The following is an 11,691-nucleotide window of genomic DNA, read 5'->3' on the forward strand; positions in this document are numbered from 1 at the left end:
GGGCAACAAAGTAAAAACAACATATTGAATTATAAATATAAATATAAAACAAATATCCACTATTATATAAATAAGTGATTGAATAAGTGGGGGAGAGTAGACATATCTCATTGCAGAAGAATTCCAAACAATTTATGTAGCTACTTCATCTTCAAGGAGGTGAAACCTACTTCCTCGCTCCTTAAGTGTGCGCTGTTCATAGTGACTTCCTTCCAAAGACGACAGTAGGGAAAAGGATACCAAGAGTAACTTTGCAATGGAGAAACCTGACAAGCACCACCTCAGCAAGGTGATCAAGCGCAACATCAACAGTGAGTGAAATGCAGGGTGCTTATGAGTTTGGTTCCATTTAGTTTTAAATCCTAGCTCTAGAAATCATATCCCTCTCTCTCTCCCTACACCCCTGAGAGAGGAGCCTTTCCCCCGATAATTAGCAACCACTGAGGCAGCAGAAGACAGTAGCCTGGACCTGACTAACAGTCACACAGTCCACACCTCTGACAGGCTAAAGACAACATCTTGCCCTAAGTTACATTTCAGCTCCTGAGCCCTAAGGTGGAACGACCTCCTTGGCTACTTTTCCATGAGACCAGACACAGGGACTCCGGGAAAGACCTCAGAACTGTCATCAAGACCTGAAGAAATGATTCATTACCCTCACCTCACTTCTGGCCAATCAGATCCCAGCATGACCCGGCAGCCCCTAACCCACAGTGTCTTGTGATTTTGTCCTGTATAATTTCTAACCTACATGCCATTGGAGAGCTAGGTGTTAAGAGCGCTGACTCGCCTGTGTTTCCAGGCTTGGTGCCACTTCCTTAAATAAACCTCGACTTTCTTTGCTGCAAATTCCTGTTTGTGTCTCTGTTGGCTTTGATGCGTGTAGACAAAACGAACCCCCTGAATTCGGTAGCATGAGAAGTCATGCTGATAGCATGTATCCCTGATATCGTGTAACGAGAATGGCACTTTACCTCTGTGATATACCCTCAAGAAACCCATAACCTCAGTCGACAAGTGAGAGGAATGTCAGACCAATCCCAATTGAGGCACATTCTACAAAATACCTCACCAGTGCTCCTCAAAACTTTCAAAATAAAAAATAAGTAAAGTCCGAGAAACTCCCAGAGCCAAGAGGAGTGAGATGTGATAACTAAATGTAATGTGGTATCCTATATGGAATCCTGGAACAGGAAAAGAACTGTACGGAAAAATTGACAAAATCTGATTAACATATGAATTTTAGTTAATGATAATGTATCAACATTGGCTCATTATTTGTGACAAACATACCCTACTGATGTAAGATGTTAATAGGGGAAATAATGTGAGGTGTATGGGAACCCTCTGTACTGTCTTGTCAAGTTTCCTGAAAATCTAAAATTATCCAAAATAGAAATTTTACAGAAAAATATAATGCCAGGGCAGGTCAGAAATAATTATGACCATTTGATTGAAGAGGGATTAGGAAAAGAAAGAGCATTTTCTTTTCTTTCTTCTTCTTCTTCCCCCCTCTCCCCCACCCCCACCTCATTCCCCCCCCCCCCCAAGAAAAAATGCAAGAGATGGTAAAGTTTGAGTTTGGCTTCAAAAGAGAATTGGAGCTTGCTAGAAAAAAGTAATTATAAGCAGAAGGAGAGACAGGTAAGGAAATAAGGTGTTCAGACAAGAAGGCCATATTCAGGGCCCCCTGATTTATGAAGGCTATTATAAGAAAAGCTGAGAAACATTTGTGGCTAGAATACAACAGGCTTTGCATAACATGACAGGGAGTTTGGATGCTACCCTGAAGACAGTAGATTTGACAGAAATATTGAAATAGAAGTAGAGACTGTGTTTGTTTTAAGAACAGTAACCCGGATGGCAGTAGTGAATGGAGATGATGTGAGGAGAACATGGAGGCTAGAATCCGTTTAGGAAATAGTAGCTTAGGTACTATGAGCTTCAATTTCCATACCTATATATTGGTGATAATACAACCTATCTTACATATCAAATAGATCTGGTGGAAGAGAAGGTAACAGTTCTTTGTATATGGAAGTACATTTTATATTATGAAGCTCTGTTAAAATTAGTTTTTAAAACATCTTTTACTGCTGTAATCTCCTCTCTGCCAAATGAAGGAAATTTCAAGGAAGATTAATACCTGTAGTAAGAAATGGCTACTATTTACTGAGCAATTGTTATGTTCCTGGCAATGTTGTAATACCCTCAACAGCCCGTGAAGGCGGATTTATTTAACAGAGGACAAAGTGAGACACTGAGAGATAAAGTAACAAACCCTAGATTACAAGTTAGTGATGATATGATAAGATATTAACCCAGGTAATACAGTGCCAGTACTTAACCCACATACTGCACCACCTGTTAGGTAAAGTAGGCTGTGCATTGGGTTGGAGTAATGTTTGTAATTAAGCCATATCATACAGATTTTGCAGTTCTTGATCTCCATGGAAGACCAAATTTTGGGGGCAGAATGAGGGTTTTTTTTTACATGGGGTCACTTTAAAAGGGGTCAAATACACGGTGATGGAAGGAGAACTGACTCTGGGTGGTAAACACAATGCAATATATATAGATGACGTATATATAGATGACGTATATATAGATGAGGAGGAGAAACTACTGTTTTCTGAGTGAGAAATAGAAAGCATGTCAAATACATGAGTACCAATGGGATAGATTTAGGAGTCATTTCATCAATAACATTAATAAGAATTGATGGCAACCTGAATGGTAACGGTGAGGGAAGAGAAAAGTAAGCTCAAGAGGATTCTGAATTCCTCAGTTTGGTTTACCAGGTAGCTAGAACTACAGTTATTTTAGGGGAAAGAGAGAGGCAATAATATTTTGAGGTTACAAAAATAGGAGTAAAGAACAGCTGACACAGTCTCAGTATAATAGTCACAAGGCTTGCTTATTTGATAAACATTTCCGTATTTCTCACCCATATTTATTTGCCTCCATATTGGATGGCACTCATTTTTATTTAATAAATATATACCTTTCTATAATTAATTTCAATAGTTTTTATTAAATGTATTGGGGTGACATTGATTAGTAAAATTATACAGGTTTCAAGTGTATATTTCTATAATACATCATCTATATATATTGCATTGTGTTTATCACCGAGAGTCAGTTCCCTTCCATGGCCGAGCAATATTCCATTGCATATATGCACCACCTCTTCTTTATCCATTCATCTATCAACGGACACCCAGTTTGCCTCCACATATTGGCTATTGCAAACAATGCTGCAATGAACATATGGATGTACGTGTCCCCTCAAAGTAGTGTTTTGGGTTTCTTCGCATAATTATCCAGAAGTGGGATTACTGGGTCCTTCTTTATCTCTTGTTACAGGCTTTCTTTTAAAGTATTTTTTTTTTCTGGTATACCGTGTTTCCCCGAAAAGAAGACCTAGCCAGACAATCAGCTCTAATGCGTCTTTTGGAGCAAAAATTAATATAAGACCCAGGATTATATATTATATTATATTATATTATATTATATTATATTATATTATATTATATTATATTATATTATATTATATTATACCTGGTCTTATAGTAAAGTAAGATCCAGTCTTACAGTAAAATAAGACCCAGTCTTATATTGATTTTTGCTCCAAAAGACACATTAGAGCTGACTGTCTGGCTAGGTCTTATTTTTGGGGAAACATGGTAAGTACTGCTACCACCATTTTTTGTTGTTTTGTTTTGTTTTTCATTTCCATTTTCATGAAATATCTTTTTCTATCCCTTTACTTTCAGTATGTGTGTGCCTTTCAATCTGAAGTGAGTCTCTTGTAGGCAGCATATATAAGGATTTTGTTTTCTCATCAATTCAGCCCTCCTGTGTCTTTTAACTGAAACATTTAATCCATTTACATTGAAAGTAATTGCTGAAAGATATGTTGCTATTGCCATTTTATTATTCATAATTATGATTTTTTTTCTTTCCCATCTTAAAGAAGTCCTTCTGACATCATTCGTTGTAATACTGGTTTGGTGGTGATGAACTCCTTTAGCTTTTTCTTGTCTGGGAAGATTTTTATCTGTACTTCAATTTTAAATGATAGCCTTGCTGAGTAGAGTATCTTTGGTTATAGGTCCTTGCTTTTTATCACACTGAATATTTTGTGCCCATCCCTTCTGGCCTGCAAAATTTCCCTTGAAAAATCAGCTGACAATCTTATGGGATTTCCCCAAAAATAAGACGTAGCAGGACCATCAGCTCTAATGCGTCTTTTGGAGCAAAAATTAATATAAGACCGGGTACTATTTTATATTATATTACACCTGGTCTTATATGATAGTAAAATAAGACTGGGTCTTATATTAATTTTCGCTCCAAAAGATGCATTAGAGCTGATGGTCCGGCTAGGTCTTATTTTCAGGGAAACACGGTAGCTTTCTCTTGTTGCTTTTAGGATTCTCTCTGTCTTTAACGTTTGCCATTCTAATTATGTGCCTTGTTGTGGGCTTGTTGGGGCTCATTTTGTTTGGGACTCTCTGTGCTTTTTGGACTTGTATGTCTATTTCTTTCGCCAGGTTAGGAAAGTTTTCAGTCATTATTTCTCCAAATAGGTTCTCAATCCCTTGTTTTCTCTCTTCTCCTTCTGGTACCCCTATGATGCAAATGTTGTTATGCTTGATGTTGTCCCTGAGGTCCCTTAAGCTCTTGTCATTATTTTTTATTCTTTTTTCTTTTTGCTGTTTCGACCGTTTCCTGCTACCCTGTCTCCCAAACCACTGGTTTGATCCTCTGCTTCATCTAGTCTACTGGTGATTCCTTCTAGTGCATTTTTCATTTCAGTTATTGTATTCTTCACTTCTGACTTGTTCTTTTTTAGGGTTTCTATGTCCATTTTATGCTTGCTAGCTCTTTCTTGAAGTTCTCACTAAGTTTCTTGAGCATCCTTATATCATTGTTTTGAAATCCGTATCTGGTTGGTTGCATGCCTCCATTTCATTTAGTTCTTTTTCTGTAGTTTTCTCCTGTTCTTTCATTTGGGACGTATTTCTTTATTTCTTCATTTTGGCTGCCTCTATGTGTTTGTTTATATGTATTAGGTAGATCTGCTGTCTCCCTGTCTTGGATAGGTGGTATTATGTAGTAGGTGACCTGTGGGGCCCTGGCACAGTGTCCCTGGTCACTCCAGGAGTGTCCCTTGTGCGGGTTGTGTGTGGCACCCTGAATCCAATGATTCGTTTGATTCTTACATCAGCTCTAGAGGTACCCATCCTTAATATTTCCATATTACAGATGAGTAAACAAGGGATCAGATGATCAAATAACTTGCTCAAAATCTCACAACTAGAAGATGGGGGAGTCAGAGTTTAAAATCACAGAGTACAATTCTAGCACTGAGAGGTTAATATTCTGATGGCTAGACAATGTTTTTCAAAATGGGTGAATATAAATGTAAGAAATTAAGCATATCCCAAATACTACACTTTCTGAGCTCACAGCTAATTACAAAGATGACCCAGACTACCCTGGCTCTCCTTCCTTGTTCATCATAGGGAGAAGTGGTATGGCTCTTCCCATTTCTCCTCCCCTCATCTCCATAGGTCTAGTAACAGGCACAGGAATAACATTCAAGCTGTACTGTGTTTCTCTAACCTTGTTATCTATACCAGCATTAAATGGTAACCACGGATCTTCCACAAACTACTACTTCCACAGGCTATGTATTGGTATATGTAAAAATAGAGCTGTGTTGTAAAACAAGCTTCGAAAATACCTAAGCATAATCAGTTTAGCATGTGTCCTCTCAGCAATATTTCTCAGAACCTTTAATGTACATTGTGAATTTCCAAAAGAATTTTCAATAGATACACTATGCAAGATATTCCAAACTTACGTATCCAAGGAATTCGTATTTCTCCATAAACATTTAATGGACCTAGTGTTCTATGGGATGCATTTTAGGCGAATCCATTCTAGAAAATTCAGTACCTTATCAGAAAATGATCACAACAAGAATTTATATATCTCTCTGATAAATCAGGTGTCTCCTATAGTCCTTGTTGCTTAGCTACAAAGTAACCAGAAAGGCTAAATGAATCATCTGAAAATCAAATTATCAATAAAGTACATTATCACATTCTATTATTAGGATAGTCATTTGGCTTTTTTCATTATAGGAAGAAAGAGTCATATTTAAAACCTACAAGGTAACACAAGCTTCCTGCTAACTTGATTAAATAAGCATTAGAGCACATTTTGGGATTGCTTTATTGTAAATAACAGAATTGACAACCATGTTACAGGATCTACATGAACCATTCCTGTAAAAGTGACTCCCTAGAGGAACTCAAGTAGATACTTACCCAAATACCAAAAAGACATTTCTCATTTTCTGAAAGGATATCAGAAGCTTTATCTTACACACAGGATATGAATTATTTTCTACCATTAGCTTTTTTTTTTAACTTGTCAGCAATGTTTTCCTTCTGAAAAATATCTTATGGCTCCTATATAAAGCATTCAGATTATTTTTTTGCTAGTTTGATCGTTTCTCCTATCCTCTATCCTGCCATAATTTCTTAGATTTGTACATGACAGAGTAGGTACCTAATTAACATTTATTGAAATAATGTATTAATTTGTTCTTTTGCAAAAGAAGACCTTAACTACTATGAACCAAATGTTGTTGTTTTTTCTCTTCTATTCACACTACCCTGTCCTCAATTCTCACACCTCTTAATGCTTATCAAAGTGCTTTCTCCTTCTCCACATCCAATCCTATCTTTAATAATTGCTCTCAGCTTCTGCAAATAGTCACCAACATGGCTCAGTTTATTTAAATATTAGTGACAGCAGCATTCTTCATAACAGTCAAGAGCTTGAAACAATCCAAACACTCACCAGTTGGAGAAGGAATAAGCATACTGAGGGATGATGAAATAGTATTTAGCATAAAAAAGAATGAAGTACATGCTATACAACATGATGAAACCTAAACATCATGCTAAGTGAAAAAAGCCAGCCACAAAACATCGCATATTTTATGATTCCATTTATAGGGCATGTTCAAAGAATGGCAAATCTGTAGAGACAGAAAGTAAACTAGTGGCTGCCTAAGGGCTGCAGATAAAAACAGATTAACTGTAAATGGGCATGAAGGATGTTAATGTGGTGATGGAAGAGTTTCAAAATTTTACTGTAATGATGAGTATCTTGGTGAATTTAATAGAAATCATTGAATTGTACACATGGTTATGAATAAATTTTATGGCATGTAAATTACACCTCAATGAAATTGTTTCAAAGTAGTAATGAGTACCACTGCACTTACTCAAAACGAAGGTTCTTCCCATCACTATCAACTCATAAGCTAACATCTTTTGTTTTATTACATAAAACTTCTTCTACAGAGACATTCATTCTGTACCAGAAATGCTTTTGACATTATTATCATTATTCTTCCAACTATTTGAGATTTGTGATAACTATTTGAGAAGCACTGATTTAGTGAACATGGTTTAACCATCAGGAGATATTTATTTCATTTTCAGCACAGCTGACTGTATTACCCCAGACTAATACCTTTTTGTTCTTTAATTTCTTTATCTGAAAAGATATGATGTCCTCTGTTTATAAAGTATTTAAATAGTCACATTCAAATGGAACATTTTATAAATATAGAATACCTTCAATTAAGCTATTTAAATAATGTACTGAAATGATTATTGCTCAATGAAAGATTTTTAGCAAAATTGAGTTCCATTTTTGTTCAAATGCATTGGAAATTGATAGCTACACTGTCCCATTTTAAATATACCAAACATTCACACATTTTTAGAACCGGTAAGTGAAATGTATATAGATTTTTCACCATTCCTATGATTTGATATTTCTTTCGGTCAGAAAGAGCTGAATGCAGTTCTTTTGGATATGTGACTTTCCTAAGAATGCACTTCTCACTTATTATGAAATGCTTTCCCACCTGATTTTTTGAGAATTTTCTTAGCTAAAGTAATATTAACAATTACACAATCTGAAGGTTTTCTGACAAGTCTGTGAATACTTTTAAACAAGGGAAAATTTCAAATTCAATCTAAGTCATAGAAAATGAATGTAAAGAGACCTTTATCTTTAAAATAATAATTCCATATAACTTGGGGATTAACAAAGCCACATATTTCAAGTCACTTAGCTTTCTTATAGTACAATATTAGGCTGAATCCTAATTTATCATTGAACCTCTGCTCTTTTGTCCTTGATGCTAATGAATCCTTGAATTACAAAAGAATTAAACAGTAAAATCCAAAAAGCATCAATAAAAGAGTGGCTGAGAATTTCAACTTGATACCAACCTAGGTAGGTCAATTTAAATAAAGTATTTAAATTATATACTTCTTGGTTGTATGACCATAGACAAGGTTTTACTATCTTTGAGTGCCCAGCCATCTGTAAAATGTGTTGATGGTTACAATAAGGAGCAAATGAGATAACATATGTCAAATATTTTCCACGTTGCCTGATACATGATAAGCATTCAATAAATGAGCAATAAACTTAATAATCCTTTATTTACCCAGTAAATACCAATGAATTCTAACCTAGAATTATGGTGACAGTCTGAGCTATTCTATATTTATTATTTTCTATTTCAACTTGGACATACAGGAAGGACACTGAACTTAGTATATATTTCTAAACATTATTTTCGGATTTTATCCAAAACATTTATTGAAAAATGGTTGCTAAATGATTGCCATAAATGGACAACTGAAGCTAACAATTTTCTCTTTCACAACCAAAAGGTATCCCATATAAACAGACTCTAGTTCTCATAATTTCATCATTCCAACTTCTGCCTCCTTCCTACTCAAAGCCTCAGTCCAACTAATTCAGCTCCAATGACTTTTAGAAATAGGTAACATTAAATGGCAGTATTTTGTTCTGAACTTACTTTACCATATTTTGCCTTATAATTTAGGAATCATAAATCACATGCTTTGTGGAACACACGATTAGAAATATTCAGTAATCTTCAAAAGCTACAACTTAATTCCACAGTTACTTTTTATTTCCCCATAGCTTAGATATCTAGTAAAACATTTCAAAAGAATCCCAAGAGACTACCAGGGATTGAATGCCATGATGAAGTATTGTGTATGCTTGCTCCAGCCACTCATTTTACTGAATGATTAAGTTTATGTGAGTGAGAATCCTTGTCAAAAACGTCAGAGGCAACTGGGTCCTGGGCTTCTGGGCTGCTAGGGGGGTTTCAGCCACAGCTGGCACAGTGTATGTTGAGTGGTGCCCACGGGAGGAGAGCTCAGCTCATATGTGGAAGGTCCTCACCTACCTCGTCCCGCTCCCAGGGTGGAAGACAACATGCTGAAGTCTCACCACGGAGAGCACGAGAGACCAGAGTTCGAGAGACCCGAGTTCATCGCCGACCTCCGTCTCTTCATCAGGTCCAAGCCCTTTCCCTGGGGAGATGGTAACCATACCCTGTTTCTTAACACTCATGTGACTCCTCTTCCGACCGTCTATGAAGACGAATAAAGAGAACCTGGACCACTACTCAGTGGGGACCACAGCACTGGCTTAGACCGTTACTCTGAACACCGACCAGAAAAGTGTATGGGACCTTAAGCTGACCTTCTTTCCTGTATCTAATAATGACCAGTATACTGATCTGCCGTCCCTTTGCTTATGGCAGGAGAGGGCTTAAATAAATAACTTTAGGTTGGTCATAAAAATAAAAAGTTTATTTGAATGATATTCTGGCAACCATAAAGAAATGAGAAACAGCACAGTCTCAATTTATGATCTATATCACAATGTCGGTGGGATACACACATGTGCAGCAACAGTTCATGCTAGATGATAAACGTATGGTTCTAAGATGTCCAAGCAAATGACAAGTGATAAGTCTCTCTGCTCGAAGTAATACATTGGCCCAGAAAAATCATCCACTGCTTTAAAGATTACTTAAGATTGTTAATGTGATTTATACACCCTTTATTTCTAAATTTGAAAATTTTCACTTTCAAAATCAACTGGTGATGGTTTTGGTTTAATTACCAAACGAAGTATGTAATGAAAGCTATGTGACTAAATTTTCCAAGAGTCTTAAGAGAAAGCAAATGGATTCTTAATTCAGAATCCTTGTCCTTTGCACCAGTGCTTCTCTCAATCCTCAAGGGTCATAGGATTATCTGGCGATCTGATCAAATTTCATATTCTGATTGAATGGATTTAGGACAAGGCCTGAGATTCTGCACTCCTAATAAACTTCCTGGTGATGTAGGTCAGCAGTCCAAAGACCACACTTAAAGTAGCAAGGGTCTAAAGTTACCAACACATTGACAAGGCAAGGCTTAAAAATTAGAAAAGAAGTTAGAGAGTCCATTATGATAGAAATCTTAAATCCTGTGGGGGAAGTAAGAGAAAAAAGAGAACGTAGTGACAGAAAAGAACACTGTATGCTAGAGCAGCAAAAAAAAAACAACACTTTAGGCCTTTATCATCACTCTGCAGAACTATAGATTTTTATTTTCTCTCGGCCCACCTGCAGCCCACCTGAAATACACTCTGCAAACTCTATGTAAAGCAGGATCAAATTTGGAGACGAGGGGGCTGTAAACTTCAATGGAGATAAAATTTACATCTTCATTCATAATAACCTCTAACATTTTCTACAATTATGAATGTAGACAATATACTTTGTGACAGCAGTGCCTGCAATGTTATCTGTATAGACATCATAGACATAATACATGTTATGGACTACTTCAAAATTATTAGTTATTAAGTCTATGAGTGGCTAGATCTAGTTATAGAAGTGTTTATATCATTATACTATAAATTTGTTTTAATATTCTTTTAACTGCATTAATTTCCTCTAAAATACTTATCAATAATTGAGATACCATCTATATTATTTGGCAAATGTCTACCTTATTCTACATGAATATAAGCTTCATAAGAACATGAATTTTTGTCATTTTTGTTGTTTACTGTTGTATCCCCCAAATGTAGACCAGTGCCCGTTCTCTACAGTAGACACTAAGTATGTACAGTGGTACCTCAGTTTTCTAACATAATCGGTTCTGGAAGACTGAGTTCTGAAACATTCGAAAACCGAGGTACCACTGTACTTTTTTCATAGAAATGAAGGAAATAAAGCAAGAAACAAAGAAAGAAGAGCTGTATACTGATGCATACATACAAAATGTTATTGGTTCTGTAAAAATGCCATTGAAATCTGGATAGGAATTACACTGAGTCTATAGATGGCTTTTGGTAATATTGACATTTTAACAATATTAATTCTTCCAATCCAGAATACATGATACTTTTCTATTTATTCGTATCTTCTTCAATTTCTTTCATCAATGTGTTACAGTTTTCAGAGTAAAGATCTTTCACGCCCTTAAATGTATTACACTAGGACCTCCGTTTTCAAACGTCTCCACTGATGAACATTTTGGTTTACAAAAACACCATTAGTTTTATGGATCTATGGTATCATTAGATAGTAAAATTCATGCTAAATTTGCAGTTTGAGGGGTTGATTTTAAAGGTCTGGAACAGATTAATCCATTTTGCATTACTTTCTATGGGGAAACCATGCCTCGGTTTTTGAACATTTCAGAACTTGAATGGTCTTCCGGAGCAGATTACATTTGAAAACCAAGGTACCACTGTACTAGGTATTTT

General features: G+C 36.0%; 1 pseudogene; it reads left to right on the plus strand.

Moving 5' to 3' along the window:
* The first annotated feature begins 256 nt into the window (after positions 1-256).
* On the plus strand, positions 257-9,531 carry LOC148754579 (cytochrome c oxidase subunit 6A1, mitochondrial pseudogene; annotated as a pseudogene).
* The last annotated feature ends 2,160 nt before the right edge of the window (positions 9,532-11,691 follow it).

The sequence above is a fragment of the Rhinolophus sinicus genome, chromosome 18 (genome assembly GCF_057876585.1).
Source record: "Rhinolophus sinicus isolate RSI-liver-muscle chromosome 18, RSI-T2T, whole genome shotgun sequence".
Taxonomy (NCBI): Eukaryota; Metazoa; Chordata; class Mammalia; order Chiroptera; family Rhinolophidae; genus Rhinolophus; species Rhinolophus sinicus.